We start from the raw sequence: 20,619 nt of genomic DNA, 5'->3' as shown, positions 1-20,619 counted from the left end.
TTACTATATATGGAGAGATTAAATAATGTTGTAAAAAGATTAATCATAGAAGAGCTGAAACTTGGCAATTGCAGACTGAAACTTCTGAAAACAAAACTACTAAAACTAACTTCACTAAAAAACATAAGTTTTCTCCTATACATATGTGAAACTAATATGTTAGATGGGTGCCAGTCCTTCAAGGAGATATATTTGAATTGAGACAATGGTGCCTTAAGAAAAACATATGTGTCTAAATCAATCTATGTGCTTATAAGTAAAGAAAAATTGTTCATCTATTAAGCTTTGTTTAATGATTTATAATTCCTAATAGTGTTGCACCTTTGGGTTCTATCCTTCGCTCTTTTTCTCTCTTTACATATTACAGTAAGATATACTGCTAAGAGTTACACCTTCTCATTAAGTGACAAATGACAGCCTTACTCATAAATTCATTCCAAATAGATCACTGGACTAGAGAAGTTTCACCCTAAAGCACTTAGACTTATTCATTTAGTCAGCCTGAATATTGATATGGGGTGTTCTTATTGATTGACTGATCTACTTGATGTAATCTTATGACAAAATATTTGCTTATTATTTGAATTTTACATGATTAACAGTTAAGAAAAATTTTGTTAACTGGCATATAGATCAATGTTCAATACTCATCTAGGTCTCTATAATGACTAGACCAATATTTATATAATATTGAATGGGATCCTAATAGTGTCTTGCTGCTTTAGGACCATTGAATAACTTTTAATAAATGACAATTCTGCCAACATAGATTAAAATGTGAAATTCAGTAATTTTCTGTTTCTATTAACCCTAAAGTTGATTATATTAATGAGGAAACCCATATATAAATTTCAGTGCCTGAATATCATGTTAATGCATTATTTTCAGTATAATGATGTATGTGCTATGAATGATGGAGGCTGCCTGGAAATGAATACTATTTCCGGTAACCTGATACTTGATTTGTAAACTCCAAGTTTCAAGTGGCTTCAGGTGTGCCATTTTAGGAGAGTTCATATGCAATAGACAATGCCAAATATTACCAGTATGGCATCTTTTGATATATAGATAAATGATGATAATTGGGATGCTCTTGTGTTTTCCTGACATGTTCTGAGTGGTTCTCCAAAGAAACTTGTGTTCTGTGTCATTCTTGTGTAGGGTTGTCAATAGTCTACAACCTCTATACTAGGTCATTTTCTGAGTATTTATCATATTGCTCCATTAAGGAAAAACTTTCAAGAGCCATGTTCCATGAAAGACTTAGTTCTATATTTTGATACTTGTCCTACTCCTGTACACTTAAATAATGAGTACAGAGGAAGAGCATGGTTTGACCTGCAGCCTTGGAGAATTAATGTGAGTCAGGTACCTACCACTGAATATGTCAATATGCCAGTCCAAATTGGTGCCATAATTGGCTGGTACATATATTCAGGTCCAAGTGTATATATGTGTATGGAAAGCCAGGGCTTCAGTCAACGATGAGAACTTACAGTCTTGAAGTGAGATGATGACTTGGAAATCATGATCAATAGAATTAAAATGAAGGTAAACCTAGGTGACAATACAAGGAAATATATATGGAATCATTATTTCCTTTATAGGCATTTTGTTTGGTGCTTGAGACAATGAAACCTTAAAAGAAACTTATGTAAACCAATCCTGTCTATCTACTAAAAAGTAAAAAGAAATACTCATCCTATAAACTTTGTTTCAGAAATTTATAATTTTTAATAGTAAGGTACATTCAGGGATTAGTCCACTGTTTTCTTCTCAATGTGTCTTTGAGTAAGACATTAAACCAAGGAATGCAACACTGCATTGATGATAGGTGTCTAGATTCCTTTAGTCATAGTTATATTCCAAATAGAAAATTGACTGGAGAAGATGCACTCCTAAGAATAATAGATTTAAGCAGAAGGTAAACTGAATAGGAATATGGAATTTCCTTTTGAAACAGTGACTGACTTACTTGATGTAAATTTATAAGTTTCATTTGAACATGAAATTAATAATATTGAAGTTGAGAAATTTTGATTCACTGGTCCCCAGTACAATGTTTAATCTACTTCAACAAACAAGATGAAAACAATATTTTTATAATTTTACAGGATTCTAAAAGTAGCTTTGCACTACTTTGAAGTACTAAAGAATCTCCCATAGCTGAAGGAAAATGCCATTAAAGAGATTTGAGATACAGTAGTTGGACTGTTAAAGAGCTAAAATTTTAAGCTTAAAATTTAGTACTTACACTAAGAACAACACAAAATTACAGATCTTAATATGGACCAACTGTATATAATATAATAAACAATTTTCTATAAATCAGCAGTCCCCAAACTTCTTGACACTAGGGACCAGTTTCGTGGAAGACAATTTTTCCACAGACAGTGGGGGAGGGGTGGGATGGTTTGGGGGATAATTCAAGCTCATTACATTTATTGTGCACTTTATTTCTATTATTATTACATTGTAATGTATAATGAAATAGTTATACAACTCACCATAAAGCAGAATCAGTGGGAACCCTGAGCTTGTTTTCTTGCAACTAGATTGTCCCAGCTGTGGGTGATGGGAGACAGTGACACCTGAAGTGTGTTGTTTATGTCCAGTCTACTCCATAATCTCGTTTTGGTTGCTGTCACTGCAGAAAACCCTGCTGCACAAAGACAGGATGTTGGAAATGGAAGCAGGCTTTTCAGTGCTTTTGTGGCAATGTCAGGATATTACGTCTTGACTTTAATCCAGAATGTATGGAGATTTGAAGTTGTCTCAAACATACTTTTAAGGCCACCGTAATTTGCGATCTCAAGCAGTTGATCCTCTTCTAGCACGGACAGTCAATTCACCTGGTTTATTCACAAATGAGTCACGGATCCATTCCTTCCCAGTTTAGGGTCTTTTGTGGTTCAGAAGTAATGCTCAAACTTTTTTGAAAGCTGAGATAGGTGATCATGCACCAGCTGGGAGGAAGAAGTCCCTGGCTAAGTGTCTTTCAAAATCTCTGCTAATGTTTGAAACATGTCAAGAAGCCATGTTCAGTTGTTGCCCCCATAACTCCAGTTTGGCTTTGAATGCAGCCACTTTATCTGCTGACTTGAACACAGTTGCCATTCTCCCCTGAAGTGACAGATTGAGTTCGTTGAGCAGATTGAATATGTCACACAAGTAAGCAAATTTTGTGACCCATTCTGTGTCACTGAAGTGTGCTGCCAGTGGTGACAGTTTTTCTAAAAGAAATCCCTGGAGCAGCTCTCATAGCTCAAAAACTCAGGCCAATGATCTACCTTTAGAAAGCCATGTCACTTCTGTGTATAGGAGAAGACATATGTGCTCTGCATCCATCTCCTCCCAGAGCTGCGCGAACAGACGTGAGTTAAGGGCATGTACTTTAATACGGTTGATAATTGTAATCACATCCTGTAAAACGCTAATAAGTTCAGGTGACATTTTCCAGCTAGCCAGCATTTCTCTATGGATGACACAGTGTGTAGACTCACATTCAGAAGTGACCTCTTTGACCTGAGCAGTGAAACCACAAAGCCGTCCAGTCATGGCAGCCGCTCCATCCATGCATATACCAACACAAAATGACCAGTTCAGTTTTCCTGATATGTAATCATTCAAAGACTTGGATAGTTCTGCAGCTGTGGTGTTGGTTGGCAACAAAAGTACACATAACATCCTCATGCACATCCTCCTGGAAAATATATTGCACAAAAACAAGCATTGTTGCCTTGTGGTCAACATTGGTAGACTCCTCAACCTGGATTGCATACCACGGTGACTCATTAATCCTCTCTAACAATTGTGCCTCAATATCCTCTGCTATTTCATCCATTTGTCTATTTATGATGCTAGCTGAAAAAGGAGCATGTGCCACCTTTTGAACTGCAGCCTCTCCTAAAAGTTCACAACCAATGTCCTTAGCAGCAGGCAAGATCAACTTTTCACCAATATTAAGGGGCTTCTTAGCTTTAGCAATGCTGTTAGCCACTAAGAATGATGCTCTCAGTGCAGACACATTTGATGAAGTTGTGGCCTTCAATAATTACTTCTGTTCGTCGTGTTCATGTTTTGTTCTTTTGAAAAACTCCAAAGTCTTGTCTTTTAATTTAGGGTGATTAGTCTCCATGTGGTGAAGCAGTTTTGAAGGTTTCAAGGCTTTGTTGGATAGTCAGTTGCCACATATAATACAAAGTGGGCTTGGAGAATGTGAATCACCTGTCGCAATGAACCCATAATTTAAGTAGGACTCTTAGTATTTTCTTTTAAATACAGCTTTTTTTATTTGGCAGTATTGGAGTCTTCTGCTGTCTCATCATTGGGTCTTTCCCAATTTTCAAAGAAGCTCTCCAGCAAAGTTTGTTTTTTATTCATTTTGGCTAGGGTTAGCTTGTGGGCTTACCAAAACTGTGACTGAGAAAAGTGTGCAGTATGGGAAAGAGTTGTGGATGGAAGTAGTAAATAAAATAATGGGCAGGCCACGCACAGACTAAAATGATTGTTGAATTCTGACTTAAAGCCTGCCACCAGATGCAGCTGTACAATTGAAGTACATCAACTCACTTGCCACTATAAATCTGCCACCAGATGCAGCTTAATTGTCACTTGCCACTCACAGATAGGGTTTTGATGTGAGTCTGCAAGCAATTGATTTATTATGGTCTCTGTGTAATCAAACCTCTCTGCTAATGATAATCTGTATTTTCAACCACTCCCCAGCTCTAGCATCACCACCTCAGCTCCACCTCAGATCATCAGGCATCAGATTCTCATAAGAAGCATGCAACCTAGATCTGTGGCATGTGCAGTTCACAGTAGGGTTCACACGCCTATGAGAATCTAATGCTGCCACTGATATGAAAGGAGGAGGAGCTCAAGTGGTAGTGTGAGCAATGGGGAGTGGCTGTAAATAGAGATGAAGCTTAGCTCGCTCACCGGCCACTCACCTCCTGCTGTATGGCCTGGTTCCTAACAGGCCAAGGACTGGTACCAGCCTGTGGCCTGGGGGTTGGGGACCCCTGCTATAAATGATGCCAGAAGATTCTCATTTACAATTGACTATGCTAGTGTCACTGAATGAGAAGTATTTTTTCTCAATGAGTGACCAACTAACTTTAAAGAATTATCAAGGGCAAATCCAATATTTTTGATGAGATATTTACTGATCTGTGGTTGCCAGGTGATGATGTGATTTTTTTTAACTAAATATATAAGAAGGCATATTTACATTGATTATGAAATTCATTTCTTCTGTACCTACAAAGTGGGTAAGATATTGAAGAAAACACACAATATAACAATGGCTTATTAACCATGTTCAAAAAGGCTAAAATTCATGTTCAAGCATCACTAAAAAATCAAAATGACAACTGTACTGTTATTTTATTTGTAATCCAAAGACTCATGTGGCTTCAAAAATAGAACTTGAGGAAGTTCTTATGCAAAGAGAAAAATACAGAGATAACAATATAGATCAGTGTTTAATAAAATAAAATTGATCAGTGAAATGACCTCATGTTTCCTAAACACTAAAGGTGGAAAAAAGGAAAACTAATTCACAAACATTCTAATTCTACAGGAAAAAATGAAAGGTAAACAAAACTATAATAACATTCAAAAAATATATAATGATAATTAAAAAACAGAAATATTTAGGATGTTTAAATGAACATATACAATTACATCAACCCGAAAATTGAGAAAGTAAAAAAGGAAAGAACAAAAAATATTGTATATAATAAAAAATAACACTAAAAGTATTTCTTCTAAATGTCAAAAAATATTATGGAAATAATATTCAGCATAATGTATTAATTTTAAAATATTTTGTGGTACGCATGTTGAAGAAAGAGGAAAATGATACATGAAAATAGCAGAAAAGATTAGAAAATAAAAATTATATTATCGTCAAGAGAGATGATGGTCTAAAAATCATGCTCAACAGGATTGTGCTGAAGCACAAGGGAATTGGTCATCCAGGGGCAGGAGGATGCAATCTTCCTGTCCCTTCCAGAGCCCTTGGATGTGGGTGTGGATGCACCCTATCCTTCTAGGAAAGCATGTGAGACTTTACCTTGTCTAGGGACTTCCATGTGGACAAGTCATGGTCCTGTCTTTGGCTTTCTTTCCTGATTCCTAGTTCCACAACCCGCCCAGAGGCCTTAGGCGGGGCCTTCTTAGCCCTTTCTTTTCAAATTGTGTCTTTCAGTCAGACTTTCTGGCAAGGGTCTCGCCACAGCCTGAATGATTCGAGGTGAGTGGCTCTCTTTGGTCCTTGACACAGGCCTCAAAGGACATTGGATTATGTGGAATGCCCAACTAAAAGCAGTCAAGAGAGAGGAGTCCTTTCAGGAACCTCAGTCATCCCAAAGGGGGATTTCTGCTGTGGCACCACAACTAAGGGCTACGATCTTAGGAAATGAAAAACTGAGAGGCAGGCAAGAACCCATCCACCAGGTCTTGGCATGTAGACGCTGCTGGCTATTGAGAGAGCTGAAGGGCAGCCCCTGGGTTTAATGGGACTTGGGCAGGTAACTTTCAGGGATGGTGGGGTCTCAGTGAGGTTCATTGTTCCTGATACTCCCTCTGGTGGATTTTGCTTCAACAACTAGCAGCCATTGCATCTCCTGTGGAGTTCTTCCACTAGGGGAGACACTGCCGTCAAAGAGAGCACCTTCAAGAGGAGAAACCCCTTTTGAGTGTGCCTACCTACTAAGGTTGTTGAGAGCCCTTCTGAGCCCTGGTATCATCTCCATTGTGAGGCCCTGTTGCCCGAAGTGGAGGGGGACCAAATGATGTGGGCCAAGGAGGGAGTAGTTGCACTGCTGTTCTTTGGGGGCCTTCGATGGTCCATAACACAGGCTGCTGCACCAAAAGATGATGGCTCTTATTCCCGGCCTGAACGTTCACATGCAGGGCTTTGCCAGGTTGACTAGTGCTCAGCGCATGGGCCCATCTCCAGATAATTTCTTCTTCAAGCATCCATTCCATGGGAATTCATGGCCTCGTTTTCTGTGTTTTGGCAGGCAAGTGGCCAAGCCGAATGTCCCATTGACTGCCCCATGCTTGCATGGACCAGAATCGAGCCCAAAGGAACATCTCTGTTCCCCAGCACACGTCCAGAGAGTTTTGGTGGCCAAGAAGCCATGGCAACAGGCCTTCTGATGGGAGGTGAGCAACTGATGCTCTGCCTTCTCTCAGCAGTCTTTTAGATATTCGTCATTTCTTCATTCCTTGACACATTTTTTATGTATGCATTCATACACAGATCCACACGTCCACTGGTTCATTTATGTTTGTTAGTATATATAGAAGGAGGGAGGGAGAAAAATAAGGAGTTAGGGAGGTAGGGACCTAGAAAGGTAGGTAGGTGGGTTGGTAAGTAGGTTGGTAGATAGGTAGGTAGGTAGGTGTTAGGTATGCGTTTCAGATAGATACTTATGTCAATGCATATAGGTACATTTGGTCACTCTGTGTTTATGCATGTATCCCTGTTGGTATGTCTTATAGTATCATCCGATGCATGAAGATGTACATGCAACTACACCCAATGCCTAACGCTATGGACTAGGAGTTGACACAAATGTCCTACTCCTCTCTAAGCAGAAAACGTCACCAGGAGAAGGAAGATATGAGTTTGGACTGCTGCCTATGGTGAAATCAATGTCAGCCTTTGTCCAACACCTGGAAGAGATAGAAAGTCACGTCTTTTTGAGCATCCTCATTTCCAGAAAGCATCTGAGGTAAGACTACTCAAGTGCCAGGGCACAGAGGTGTGGGGATTGCCTTGGTCGGGTCAACGATGAGAACTCATATGGTCCTGAAGAGACATTATGACCTAACAATCATTCTCAATAGGATTATGCTGAGGCCCAGTGGAGGTGGCCATCCAGGGGCAGGAGTTTGTGAATCCTCCTGTCCCTTCCAGAGCCCTGAGGTGTGGGTGTGGAGCCCTCAAGGAAGCCCTTGAGACTCTACCATGTCAAGGGTCTTCCATGTGGCGAAGACATGGTCCTGTCTTTGGCTTTATTTCCTGATGCCTGGTTCCACAGCCCAACCAAAGGCCGTAGTCGGGGCCTTTCCTTAGCTCTTTCTCTTCAAATTATGTCTTTCAGTCAGACGTTCTGGCAAGTGTCTCACCATGGTCTGAATGATTTGAGGAGAGTGGCTCTCTTTGATTTTTGACAGAGGCCCCAGTGGACATTGGACAGTTGGGGAGGCCCGGACAGTTGGGGAGGCCCATCTCAAAGCTGTCAAGAGGGGGGAAATCCTTTCAGGAACCTCAGTCTTTGCAAAGGGAAGATTTCTGCTGTGGCACCACATCTAAGGACTAGCTTCTCAGCCACTTAAAAGCCTTTCATTAGAACTGAGTTCTAGTCAGGTTGCACATGGAGGCAACGTTTCCTTCCCTGAGCCCCTGGGGAACATCCAGATGTACGTAGGTAAATAGTCGTTAGGTATGCGTGTCAGGTAGATGTTTATGTTAATGTGTACAGGTACATTTAGTCACATTTTTTGTTCATGGAAGTGTTCCTGGATGTACAAGACATGTGTTGGTATGTCTTGTATCATCATTTGATGCATGAAGGTGTACACACATGACCCCCAATGCCTAAGGGTTGGACTAGGAGGTGACACAGCTGTCCTACTCCTCTCTAGCCAGATAACATCCCCAGGGGAAGAAAGATCTGAGTTAGGCCTGCTGCGTATGGAGCAAGTGTTGTCTGCATTGGTCCAGCACCTGGAAGAGACAGAAACTCACGTTTGGGACATCCTCATTTTCAGAAAGCTTTGGAGGTAAAGCCTACTCAAGTGAGGGGGCACGAATGCGTGGGGAGTGCCTCAGTTGGGTCAATGATGTGAACTCATATGGTTAAGAGAAATGATGGCCTAAAAATCATGTTCAATAGGATTACGCTGAGGCCCAATGGAGGTGGCCATCCAGAGGCAGGAGGTTGGGGATTCTCCTGTCTCTCCCAGAGACCAGGGGTGTGGGTCTGGAGGCCCCCTATCCCTCTAGGAAAGCCCTTGAGACTCTACCGAGTCTAAGGGCTTCCACGTGGCAAAGACGTAGTCCTATCTTCACCATGCTTTCCTGATCCCTGGTTCTGATTCCCACCTGGAAGCCATAGGCGGGACCTTTCCTTAGCTCTTTCTCTTCCTATTGTGTCTTTCAGTTAGATGTTCTGGCAAGGGCCTTACCATGGCCTGAATGATTCGAGGTGAATGGCTTTCTTTTTTAGACGGTGGGCCCAGTGGATGTTGGACTATGGGGGTGGGCCATCTCAAAGCCTTCAAGAGGGAGGAGTCCTTTCGGGAACCTCAGTCCTCGCAAAGGGGGGAACACTGCTGCCCCACCACATCTAAGGACTAGCTTCTCAGGCACTTCAAAGCCTTTCATTAGACCTGTGTTCTAGTCAGGCTGCACATGGAGGCAACGTTTCCTTTCCTGGGCCCCAGTAGAACATCCACACAGGTCTGTGTGTACCTCAAGGCAGAGGATGCTGATCTACTGAGGAGACAGTCACTTTTGGTGTTTGTTTTGCAGTCTCAAAAGGACCATTGGTAGGGAAGAACTGAGCCCCAGGACAGGAGAAATTGAGAGGCAGGTAAGAAACTGTCCACAGGGTTTTGGCAAGTACATGCTGCTGGCTACTGAGAGAGCTGGAGGACAGCCCCTGAGCTTAAATGGAGCTTGGCCAGGTCACTTTCAGGGATGGTGGTGTCTTGGTGAGGCCAATTACACCTGATGGGACATCTGATGGATTTTCCTTTGCCCAATCGGGTCCAGTGATTCTCATGGGGAGCTCTTCCTCTCTAGGAGCCACTGCCTTCAAAGAGAGCACCCTCAAGAGGAAATAACCCTTCTGAGGGGGCACTCCTAATAAGGCCGTTGAGAGCCCTTCTGAGCCCGGGGATCATCTTGATCGTTAGGCCCTGTTGTCAGAAGTAGAGTGGTGGCCACATGATGTGGGCTGAGGAGGGAGTAGGTGTACTGTTGTTATTTGGGGGCATTCGGTGGGCCACTAGAGGGGATGCTGCACCAACAGATGACGGCTGTTGTCCCCAGTCTGAAAGTTCCCATTCAGGGCATTGCCAGGTTGACTGGTGCTAAGCCCATGGGCCCATCTCCAGATATCTGCTTCTTCCAGCATCCATTCCATGGAATTCATGGCAACATTTCCTTTGTGTTGGCGGGTAAGTGACTAAGTCCAATGTCCCATCGGCCACCCCATGCTTGCACAGACCACCATCGAGCCTGGAGGAACATGTCCATTCTGCAAGACATGTCTGTAGAGTTTTGCTGGCCAAGAAGCCCTCACCCCAGGACTTCTGATGAAAGGAGAGGCAATGATGCTCTGCCTTCACCTGGGAGTCTTCAGGGATTCATCTATTCTTCCTTCCCGGAAACATTAGTTTAGTACCTATTCATGCACAGATCCAACTGTCCACTGGTTCCTTTATGTTTCTAAGTCTGGATGGAAGGAAGGAGAGAGAAAAGTAAGGATAGGAAGATAGGGAGCTAGAAAGGCAGGTAGGTGGGTCCGGAGGTAGGTAGGTTGGTAATTGTTAGGTGTGCATGTCAGGTAGATGCGTACAGGTACATTTAGTCACATTTTGTGGTCGTGGAAATGTTCCTGGATGTACAAGACATGTGTTAGTATGTCTCATAGCATCATTCAATACATATAGGGGTACATGTATTACCCCCCCAATGCTTAACTAGGAAGTGACACAGCTGTCCTACTCCTCTCTAGCCAGATAACATCCCCAGGGGAAGGACGACCTGAGTTTGAGCTGCTGCCTATGGAGCAAGCGATGTCAGACTTGTTCCAGCACCTGGAAGAGACAGAAAGTCACGTCCTTTTGGGCATCCACATCTCCAGAGAGCATCTGAGGTAAGCCTACTCAGGTGCTATGGCACCGATACGTAAGGAGTGCCTCAGCTGGGTCAATGATGAGAACTCATATGGTCATGAAGAGAGATGAGGACCAAAAATCATGTTCAATAGGATTATGCTGAGGCCCAAAGGAGGTGGCCATCCAGGGGCCAGAGTTTGGGGGAATATCTTTTCTCTTCCAGAACCCAAGGGTGTGGGTGTGGAGACCCCCTATTCCTTGAGGAATGCCCTTGAGACTCTACCGTGTCTAGGGGCTTCCAAGTGGCAAAGACGTTGTCCTGTCTTCACCTTGCTTTCTTAATCCCTGTATCCAATGCCTGCCTGGAGGCCATAGGCGGGACCTTTCCTTAGCTCTTTCCCTGCAAATTGTGACTTTCATTCAGACAATCTGGCAAGGGTCTCCCCACGGCTTGCATAATTCGAGGTGTGTGGCTCTCTTTGATTTTTGGCAGAGTCCACAATGGAGGTTGGACTATGGGGGAGGCCCACCTCAAAGCTGTGAAGGGGGGCATTCTTTTCAGGAACCTCAGTCCTAGGAAAGTGACGGATTTCTGCTGTGGCACCACATCAAAGGACTAGTTTCTCAGGCACTGAAAAGCCTTACATTAAACCCGAGTTCTAGTCAGGTTGCACCTGGAGGCAACCTTTCCTTCCCTGGGCCCCTGAGGAACATCCACACAGGTCCCTGCACACCTCAAGGCAGAGCACACTGATCTACTGAGAAGATAGTTACTTGTGATGTGTGCTTTGCCGTCTCCAAAGAACCATAGGTAGTGAAGAATCATGCCCCAGGCCAGGAGATAGTGAGAGTCATTCAAGAACCCATCTACCGGGTCTTGGTAAGTACATGCTGTTTGCCATTGAGAAGCTGAAGGGCAGCCCCTGAGCTTTAATGGGACTTGGCCAGGTCATTTTTAGGGATGGTAGTGTCTCAGTGAGGCCAGTTGTTCTTGATGGGCCCTCTGATGGGTTTTGCCTCCCACTCTCATCCAGTGATCCTCCAGGGAGTTCTTCCTCTGTGAGGCCACTGCCTTCGAAGAGAGCACCCTCCAGAGTAGAAACTCCTTCTGACTGTCCATTTCTAGTAAAGCTGTTGAGAGCCCTTAGGAGCCCTGGTATCATCTCCACTGTGAGTCCCTGTTTCCCTGAAGTAGAGTCATGGCCCCATGATATGGGCTTAGGATGGAGTAATTGCACTGCTGTTGTTTGTAGGCCTTGGGCATGCCATGGATGGAGAGGCTGTGCATCAATAGACAGTAGCTCTTTTCCTGGCCTGAACATTCCCATTCAGGGCTTTGCCAGTTTCACTGGTGCTGAACCCATTTGCCCATCTCCATATATCTGCTCCCTTGATCAACCAATTTTGGGGACTCATGCCCTTGTTTCTGAGTGTTGGTGGGAAAGTGGCCAAGCCCAATGTGCTGTCAGCCACCCCGTGCTTGCACAGACCAGGATCAAGCCTGGAGGAACATTTCCATTCCATAAGACAAGTCCATAGAGTTTGGTGAGCCAAGAAGCCCTTGCCCCAGGCATCTGATGGGAGGATAGCCAATGATGCTCTGTCTTCACCTGGGAGTCTTTAGCAATTCATCAATTCTTCCTTCCCTAATACATTAGTTCTGTATTTATTCATGCACAGATCCATTGGCCAATGGCTCATTTATGTTTGTAAGTCTGGGAGGAGGGAGGAAGACAGAAAAGTAAGGAGATAGGGAGGTAGGGAGCTAGAAAGGTAGGTAGTTGGGTCGGGATGTAGGTAGGTAGATAGGTATTAGCTGTGCATTTCAGGTAGGTGTTTATATAAATGCATACAGGCACATTTGGTCAGATTTTGTGTTCGTGGAAGTCTTTCTGGATGTACAAGACATATGCTGATATGTCTCGTAGCATCATTTGATGGATATAGGGGTTCATGCATGACTCCCTGATGCCTAACGGTATAGACTAGGAGTTGACACAACTGTCCTACTCCTCTCTAGCCAGACAATGTCCCCAAGGGTAGGATGATCTGACTTTGGCCTGGTGCCTATGGGGCAAGCGATGTCAGCCTTGGTCCAGCTCCTGGAAGAGACAGAAAGTCATGTCCTTTGGGCAGTCACATTTCCAGAGAGCATCTGAGGTAAGCCTACTCACATGCCAAGGAACGGATGTATAAGGAGTGCCTCGGTTGGGTCAGTTATGAGAACTCATATGGTCCTGAAGAGAGATGATGACCTAAAAATCATGCTCAGTAGGATTACACTGATGCCCAAAGGAGGTGGCCATCCAGGGCCTGGAGGTTGGGGATTCTATTGTCCCTTCCAGAGCCCTGGAGTGTGGGTTTGGAGGTCCCCTATTCCTGGAGGAAATCCCTTGGGACTCTACCTTGTCTAGGGGCTTCCACATGGTGAAGATGTGATCCTGTCTTTGGGTTTCTTTCCTGATCCCTTGTTCCTCTGCCTGCCCAGAGGCCATAGGCGGGACCTTCCTTAGCACTTCCTCTTCAAATTGTGTCTTTCAGTCAGACATTCTGGCAAGGGTCTCGCCACAGCCTGAATGATTCGAGGTGAGTGGCCCTCTTTGATTTTTGACAGAGGCCCATTGGAAGTTGGACGATGGGGAAGGCCCACCTCAAAGTCGTCAAGAAGGGGGAGTCCTTTCAGGAGCCTCAGTCCTTGCAAAGGAGTGGATTTCTGCTGTGGCACCACATATAAGGACCAGTTTCTTGGGCACTGAAAAGCCTTTCATTAGACTTGAGTTCTAGTCAGGTTGCACCTGGAGGCAATGTTTCCTTCCCTGGGCCCCTGGGGAACATCCACACAGGTCTGTGTGCACCAGAAGGCAGAGCACACTGACATACTGAAGGGACAGTCATTTGTGGTGTGTGCTTTGCCGTCTCCAAAGAACCATCAGTAGGGAAGAATCGTGCCCCAGGACAGGAGAAGTTGAGAGGCAGGCAAGAACACTTCCACTGGGGCTTGGTAGGTAGATGCTGCTGGCTATTGAGAAAGCTAAAGGGCAGCCCCTGAGCTTTAATGGGAGTTGGCCAGGTTACTTTCAGGTATGGTGGGGTCTCGGTGAGGCCAGTTCTTCCTGATGAGACCTCTGATGGATTTTGCTTCACCCACTAGTGGTCAATGAGTCTCCTGGGGAGTTCTTCCTCCCCGGGAGCCCCTGCCTTCAAAGAGAGCACCCTCAAGAGGAGAAACCCCTTCTGAGTGTGCATTCCTAGTAATGCTGTTGAGAACCCTCCTAGCCCTGAGATCATCTCCATCTTGAGGGCCTGTTTACCAAAGAAGAGGGGTGGCTCCATGGCATGGGCTGAGGAGGGAGTACTTACATTGCTGTTGTTTGGGGGCCTTCCATGGGCCACAAGAATGGACACTGAACCAACAGACGATGGCTCTCGTCCCTGGCCTGAACGTTCCATGAAGGGTTTTGCCAGGTGGACTGCTGCTGAGCCCATGGGCCCGTCTCCACATATCTGATTCTTCCAGCACCCATTCTGTGGGATTTCCTGGCCCCATTTTCTGTGTGTTGGTGGGCAAGTGGTCAAGCCCAGTGTCCCATCGACCACCCCATGATTGCACAGACCAGGATCAAGCCCAGAGGAACATCTCCATTCTGCAAGACACATCCATAGAGTTTTACTGGCCAAGAAGCCCTTACCCCAGGCCTTCTGATGGGAGGAGAGCCAGCGATGCTCTGCCTTCACCTGGGAGTCTTTAGTGATTCGTCAATTCTTCCTTCCCTGACACATTAGTTATGTAACTATTCATACACAGATCCACTTGTCACTGGTTCCTTTATGTTTGTATGGAGGGAGGGAGGGAGGGAGAGAGAAAGGCAAAGAGGTAGAGAGGTGGAGAGCTAGAAATGTAGGTACGTGGGTTGGTAGGTAAGTAGGCAGATAGGTAGGTAGATGAGTGTTAGGTACGCATTTCAGGTAGGTGTTTATGTTAATGCATACAAGTACATTTGGGCACATTTTGTGTTCGTGGAAGTGTTCCTAGATGTACAAGACATCTGTTGGTATGTCTCATAGCATCATTCGATGCATGTACATGTACACGCATGACCCCCTAATGCCAATGGTATGGACTTGGAGTTGACACAGCTGTCCTGCTCCTCTCTAGCCAAAGTCCCCATGGGAAGGAAGATCTGAGTTTGGTCCACTGCCCATGGAGCAAGTGATGTCAGCTTTTGTCCACCACCTGTAAGAAACAGAAACTCAGTTCCTTTTGGGCATCCTCATTTCCAGAAAGCATGTGAGGTAAGCCTACTCATGTTCCAGGGCACAGATGAGTGGGGAGTGCCTCGGTTGGGTCAATGGTGAGAACTCATATTGTCCTGAAGAGACATTATGACCTAACAATCATGCACAATAGGATTACACTGAGGCCCAAAGGAGGTGGCCATCCAGGGGCCAGAGTTTAGGGATTCTCCTGTCCCTTCCAGAACCCTGGAGTGTGGGTGTAGAGGCCACCTATCCCTGGAGGAGAGCCCTTGGGACTCTACCATGTTTAGAGGCTTCCACGTGGCAAAGACGTGATCCTGTCTTCAGCTTTCTTTCCTGATCCCTGGTTCCACTGCCTGCCTGGAGGTCCTAGGTGGTGCCTTTCTTTAGCTCTTTCTCTTCAAATTGTGTCTTTCAGTCAGATGTTCTGGCAAGGGTCTCGTCACGGCCAGAATGGTTTGAGGGAGTGGCTGTCTTTGATTTTTGACAGAGGCCTCAATGGACTTTGGGTTATGGGGGAGGCCCACGTCAAAGGCGTCAAGAGGGGGAAGTCCTTTCTGGAACCTCAATCCTCGCAAATGGGGGATTTCTGCTATGGCACCACATCTAAGGACTCAGTCAGCTGATTTCTGCTATGTCACCACATCTAATGACATAGTCAGACTGCACATGGAGACAACATTTCCTTCCCTGGGCCCCTGGGGAACATCCACACTGGTTCGTGCCCACCTCAAGGCAGAGCACACTGATCTACTGAGGGGACAGTCACTGTTATGTGTGCTTTGCCGTCTCCAAAGAACCATCGGTAGAGAAGAATCATGCCCCAGGCCAGGAGGTGGTGAGAGGCATTCAAGAACCCATCCACTTGCCCTTGGCAGGTAGACACTGCTTGCTTTTGAGAAGCTGAAGGGCAGCCCCTGAGCTTTAATGGGACTTGGCCAGGTCACTTTTAGGGATGGTGGTGTCTCAGTGAGGCCAATTGCTCCTGATGGGCCCTCTGATGGGTTTTGCCTCCCACTCCCATCCAGTGATCCTCCTGGGGAGCTCTTCCTCTGTGGGAGTCAATGCCTTTGAAGAGAGCACCCTCCAAAGTAGAAACTCCTGACTGTCCATTTCTAGTAAAGCTGTTGAGAGCCCTTAGGAGCCCTGATATCATCTCCAACATGAGCCCCTGTATGCTTGAAGTAGAGGCATGGCCCCATGTTATGGGCTTAGAATGGAGTAATTGCAGTGCTGTTGTTTGTAGGCCTTGGGCATGCCATGGATGGAGACGCTGCACCAATAGTCAAGGTTCTTGTCCCGGCCTAAACATTCCCATTCAGGGCTTTGCCAGTTTCACTGGTGCTGAGCCCATTTGCCCATCTCCATATATCTGCTTCCTTGATCATCCAATTTTGGGACTCATGTCCTCATTCTTTGAGTGTTGGTGGGCAAGTGGCCAAGCCCAATATGCCATCAGCTGTGCTTGCACAGACCAGGATCAAGCCCAGAGGAACACCTCTGTTCCCCAAGACTCATCCTTAGAACTTTGCTGGCTGAGAGTCTCTCGCTTTAGAAGGAGAGCCAATGATGCTCTGCCTTCTCTTGGAAGTTTTTTAGGGATTCGTCATTTCTACATATCTTGACATATTATTCATATATACATTCATGCACTGATCCACTCGTCCACTGGTTCCTTCATGTTTGTAATAATGTATGGAGGGTGGGAGGGAGGGACAAAAGTAAGGATTTAGGGAGGTAAGGAGTAGAGAGGTAGGTGTTTGCTTTGGTAGGTATGTAGGTAGATACTTAGGTTTTAGATATGCATTTCAGCTACTTGTTTATGTAATGTGTATAGGTGCATTTTGTCACTCTTTGTGTTCCTGAATGTATAAATGTTGGTGTGTCTTGTAGCATCATTTGATCCATGAAGGTGTATAATGCATGACCCCCAATTCCTAAAGTGATGGAGTAGGAGTTCTCACTGCTGTCCTACTCCTCTCTAGCTAGACAACTCCCCAGAGGAATTCAGTTCCTTGTTTGGCCTGCTTCCCGTGGGTCAATCAATGTCAGCTTTGGTCCAGCACCTGGAAGAGACAGATACCAACTTCCTTTTGGGCACCCTCATTTCCAGAAACATCTGAGGTAAGGCTACTCAGGTGCCAGTGCCCCAATGTGTGGGGAGTGCCTCGGTTGGCTCTATGATGAGAATTCATATGGTCCTGAAGACAGAGAATGACCTAAACATCATGCTCAATAGGATTACACTGAGGTCCAATGGAGGTGGCCATCCATGGGCAGGAGGTTGGGGATACCCCTGTCCCTTACAGAGCCCTGGGCTGTGGGTATGGAGGAAGGAAAGCCCTTGAGACTCTACCATGTTTAGGGGCTGCCACATGGCCAAGACGTGGTCTTGTCTTTGGCTTTTTTTCCTGATCCCTAGTTCCACCGCCCCACCCAGATGCCACAGGCGTGGCTTTTCCTTATCTCTTTCTTTTTATTTGTGTTTTTCTCTTATACCTTCTGGCAAGGTTTTTCCATGACCTGAATGTTTCGAGTTGAGAGACTCTCTTTGGTCCTTGACACAGGCTTCAGAGGACTTTGGACTATGAGGGAGGCCCATCTTAAAACATCTGGAGGTGGGAGTTATTTTGGGAACCGCAATCCTCATAAAGATGGGATTCCTTCTCTGGTGTCTTTTCTACATTCTAGGATCTCAGGCTCTGAATAGCCTTTTGTTAGACTTGAATTCTGGTCAGATTGCACATGGAGTCAATGTTTCCTTCCCTGGCACCCTGAACTACATCCCCACATGTTTCTGCACATTTGGAGGCATAGAATGCTGATCTATTGAGGGGACAGTCACTTGTGGTGTGTGCTTTGTGGTCTCCCAAGAATCTATTATATGGTGTGATCTAGCCCCAGTCTGGACTCATTCAGATACATTCATGAACCAGTCCACCGATCTTCGTTTGTAGACACTGCTGGCTATTACTTGAGCTGAAATGTGACCCCTGATATTATGTAGGGCTTTGCCAGGACATTTTCAGGGATAGTGGGCTCTAATTAATGCCAGTTGCTTTTGATGGGCCCTTCTCTTTGTTTTCCTACTTTCAGTGGGGCCCATTGCATTTCATGTGGAATCTTTTTCTCTGTGGACACTGCCCTCTTATATTGCCTCCCACTCCCACAGTTCTGGAAAATCTGTTACAGCTCTTTGGTGCCATTGTATCATCTCAAACTTTAGACCATTTTGAGGCAGGAGTTAGAGTGGTGGCCCAAGATGTGGTCCTAGTGGGGGAGTAGTTGCCTTTCTGTTTTTTGTTGTTCATTGTCTGGCCATGACGGGGTCCCAAAACTAAAAGTTGATGGCTCTCTTTTCAGGCCTGAAAGTTCCCTTGCATGTTTTTGCCAGTTTGACTGATGGTAAGCCCATGGGCCAGTCTCCAGATATTTGCTTCCTAGAGTATAAATCCACGTGACTTCACAGCCACATTGTCTGTGTGTTTATTGACAAGAATACAACCCCAATGTCTTGTCTGCTACCCATTGTTTTAAGAGACAATGAAGAACCAGTATGAATTTCTTCATTCTTTAATCATCCTATGTTGAATGAATCAACTATTGCATAATTAATGATTCTTTTTGTGCATTTAATGTATATTTCTCTTTAGATATGAAGGAATGTCAAACATAAGTCATTTACCTATAAAAATTTTATGTCTAATCATTTAATACTCTCCATTATTTTTCTTTTAGTTAAAGACTATTTAGTAAGATGACTTTTTGGACATTGTTTTTGACTCTACTTTTACCATCAGATCTTCCTGCATTCAATCTGGTCACTTGTACACCAAAATTAAAGCTTTCCATTCTGGGTAAGACTTTTCTGGAACTGTTTTATTTATATTTGTGAATAGTCATGTTTTGTGTTTATGATAAAAATTAGTGATTTCTTGAATAAACTCTTAATATCTGATCCTAATTAGCAGGAAGTTTCCAAATGTTTCAGTTTGATTTTAGTACTCTTCAGTTTTAAATTCTTTGGAATTTTGATACTAATTCATGGTGCTTTTTGTTCTCATTTTTTCTTTCTGCATGTCTGGTTAATAGGTGATATCCCAGTCTATGATGTTATGTGAGTGACAGCACCAATGTACAACGTGGTGGCTGTAAAGTTCCAAATAAAACATTGGACAAGTGAAAAGCAGGGCTCTCTGATAGTTTTATTCAATTGGGAAACATAAATATTATAATGGGTTTTCTTCTCATAAAAGACTGGCCTACTTTCCAAGATTCTTATGAGAATTTTTTTGTTTTTCTTCTGAATTTGCTTTAATTGAAACTTGAGAAGTTTTGTTATTCTATAGTGATATTTATTATAACCTAAAAATGCTTAGACATATTCATTCTTATTGTATATTTCCAGGGTGGTTATAGTGTTGTGATATGTTTTAATCACTGGCAAACTACTCACAATTAAGAGACCCAGGCAATTGAGGCCTCAAGTTTGAGATTCATATATATGCTTTGCCTATGATATGTGATCTTGGATAAAATATATGCAAACTGACATCTCTTTTAATGTTTCTGACTTTTACATTGCTTTACTTCTTTCCTTAGAAAGGAAGTACCTGATGTGATTAATTATTGTTATTCTTGATATTGCATCCTTGAAGATATGCAAGTCCAAGGACTTGTCAAATATCTATTTGTTTATGTCTGTGATTGATATATCTCTAGTCTACAACAGAAGTATTTTGGACTTTTTAGAGTAAGAAAAATATTCTTTGTGTAGAAATTATAGAATAGTCCACATGAACAATACATACATGAGAGATATAATTCTCATCCTTGACTACTGTTATTTTCAAATCGAATAATAATGAAAAAATGAAATCTCAATCTCCTGAAGTACCTGGTAGCTACCCAGGAATGTTGTAATAAATGTTCCAGTCTCCAGTTTACTCTGACACCAGGGCTTAAGGATACATATATCTGGTAAGAATTTTCAGGACAAAATGATTATATCTGTGGGTAGTTTTATAGTTCAAATCAATAAGAGCTTTTCTTTTTCCCCAGAGTTATTGAGGAATAATTGACAAATATAATTGAATATATTTCAGGTGTACAACATGATGGTTTGATACACTCTACATCATAATATAAATACCAAGATCCAGACAATTAACACCTCCATCCCCCACCCCACAGTTAATTCCCGTGTGTGTGTGTGTGTGTGTGTGTTGAAAATGCTTAAAATCTTCCCCCAAATTTCAAGTATGCAATACTGTATTCTTAACTATATTCACCATGCTGTATATTAAATCTATATACTAGATTAGATTAGTTACTAATCTAGTAACTAAAAGTTTGTACCCTTTGATCTAATCTTCCTAATTCCCCTTCTCCTCTATCCACTGGTATTCTATTCTCTGTGTCTATAAAATTGGCCTTTTAAAAGATTCTACATATAAGTGATACCATACTGTATTTTTGTATCTCTGTCTGGGT

At 43.7% G+C, this 20,619-nt stretch overlaps 8 non-coding genes across 8 annotated transcripts; all 8 read left to right on the top strand.

Annotated features, from left to right (window-relative positions):
- Positions 1-1,475: 1,475 nt before the first annotated feature.
- LOC113607687 (small nucleolar RNA SNORD115) lies at positions 1,476-1,554 on the top strand. The gene has a single exon (XR_003428038.1). It is a non-coding gene; the product is annotated as a small nucleolar RNA SNORD115 (small nucleolar RNA).
- Positions 1,555-5,889: 4,335 nt separating this feature from the next.
- Positions 5,890-5,967, top strand: LOC113607688 (small nucleolar RNA SNORD115). The gene has a single exon (XR_003428039.1). It is a non-coding gene; the product is annotated as a small nucleolar RNA SNORD115 (small nucleolar RNA).
- Positions 5,968-7,801: 1,834 nt separating this feature from the next.
- LOC113607683 (small nucleolar RNA SNORD115) lies at positions 7,802-7,882 on the top strand. The gene has a single exon (XR_003428034.1). It is a non-coding gene; the product is annotated as a small nucleolar RNA SNORD115 (small nucleolar RNA).
- Positions 7,883-8,856: 974 nt separating this feature from the next.
- Positions 8,857-8,934, top strand: LOC113607684 (small nucleolar RNA SNORD115). Its single transcript, XR_003428035.1, has one exon. It is a non-coding gene; the product is annotated as a small nucleolar RNA SNORD115 (small nucleolar RNA).
- Positions 8,935-10,957: 2,023 nt separating this feature from the next.
- On the top strand, positions 10,958-11,037 carry LOC113607681 (small nucleolar RNA SNORD115). Its single transcript, XR_003428032.1, has one exon. It is a non-coding gene; the product is annotated as a small nucleolar RNA SNORD115 (small nucleolar RNA).
- A 2,042-nt stretch (positions 11,038-13,079) lies between these two features.
- LOC113607680 (small nucleolar RNA SNORD115) lies at positions 13,080-13,160 on the top strand. Its single transcript, XR_003428031.1, has one exon. It is a non-coding gene; the product is annotated as a small nucleolar RNA SNORD115 (small nucleolar RNA).
- Positions 13,161-15,212: 2,052 nt separating this feature from the next.
- Positions 15,213-15,293, top strand: LOC113607682 (small nucleolar RNA SNORD115). Its single transcript, XR_003428033.1, has one exon. It is a non-coding gene; the product is annotated as a small nucleolar RNA SNORD115 (small nucleolar RNA).
- A 2,007-nt stretch (positions 15,294-17,300) lies between these two features.
- On the top strand, positions 17,301-17,381 carry LOC113607685 (small nucleolar RNA SNORD115). The gene has a single exon (XR_003428036.1). It is a non-coding gene; the product is annotated as a small nucleolar RNA SNORD115 (small nucleolar RNA).
- The last annotated feature ends 3,238 nt before the right edge of the window (positions 17,382-20,619 follow it).

Source organism: Aethalodelphis obliquidens, unplaced genomic scaffold, assembly GCF_003676395.1.
Source record: "Aethalodelphis obliquidens isolate GAN/ISIS:26980383/991018 unplaced genomic scaffold, ASM367639v1 scaffold49, whole genome shotgun sequence".
NCBI lineage: Eukaryota > Metazoa > Chordata > Mammalia > Artiodactyla > Delphinidae > Aethalodelphis > Aethalodelphis obliquidens.
Note: the sequence above shows the minus strand (reverse complement) of the source record. Positions and strands in the feature narration are given on the sequence as shown.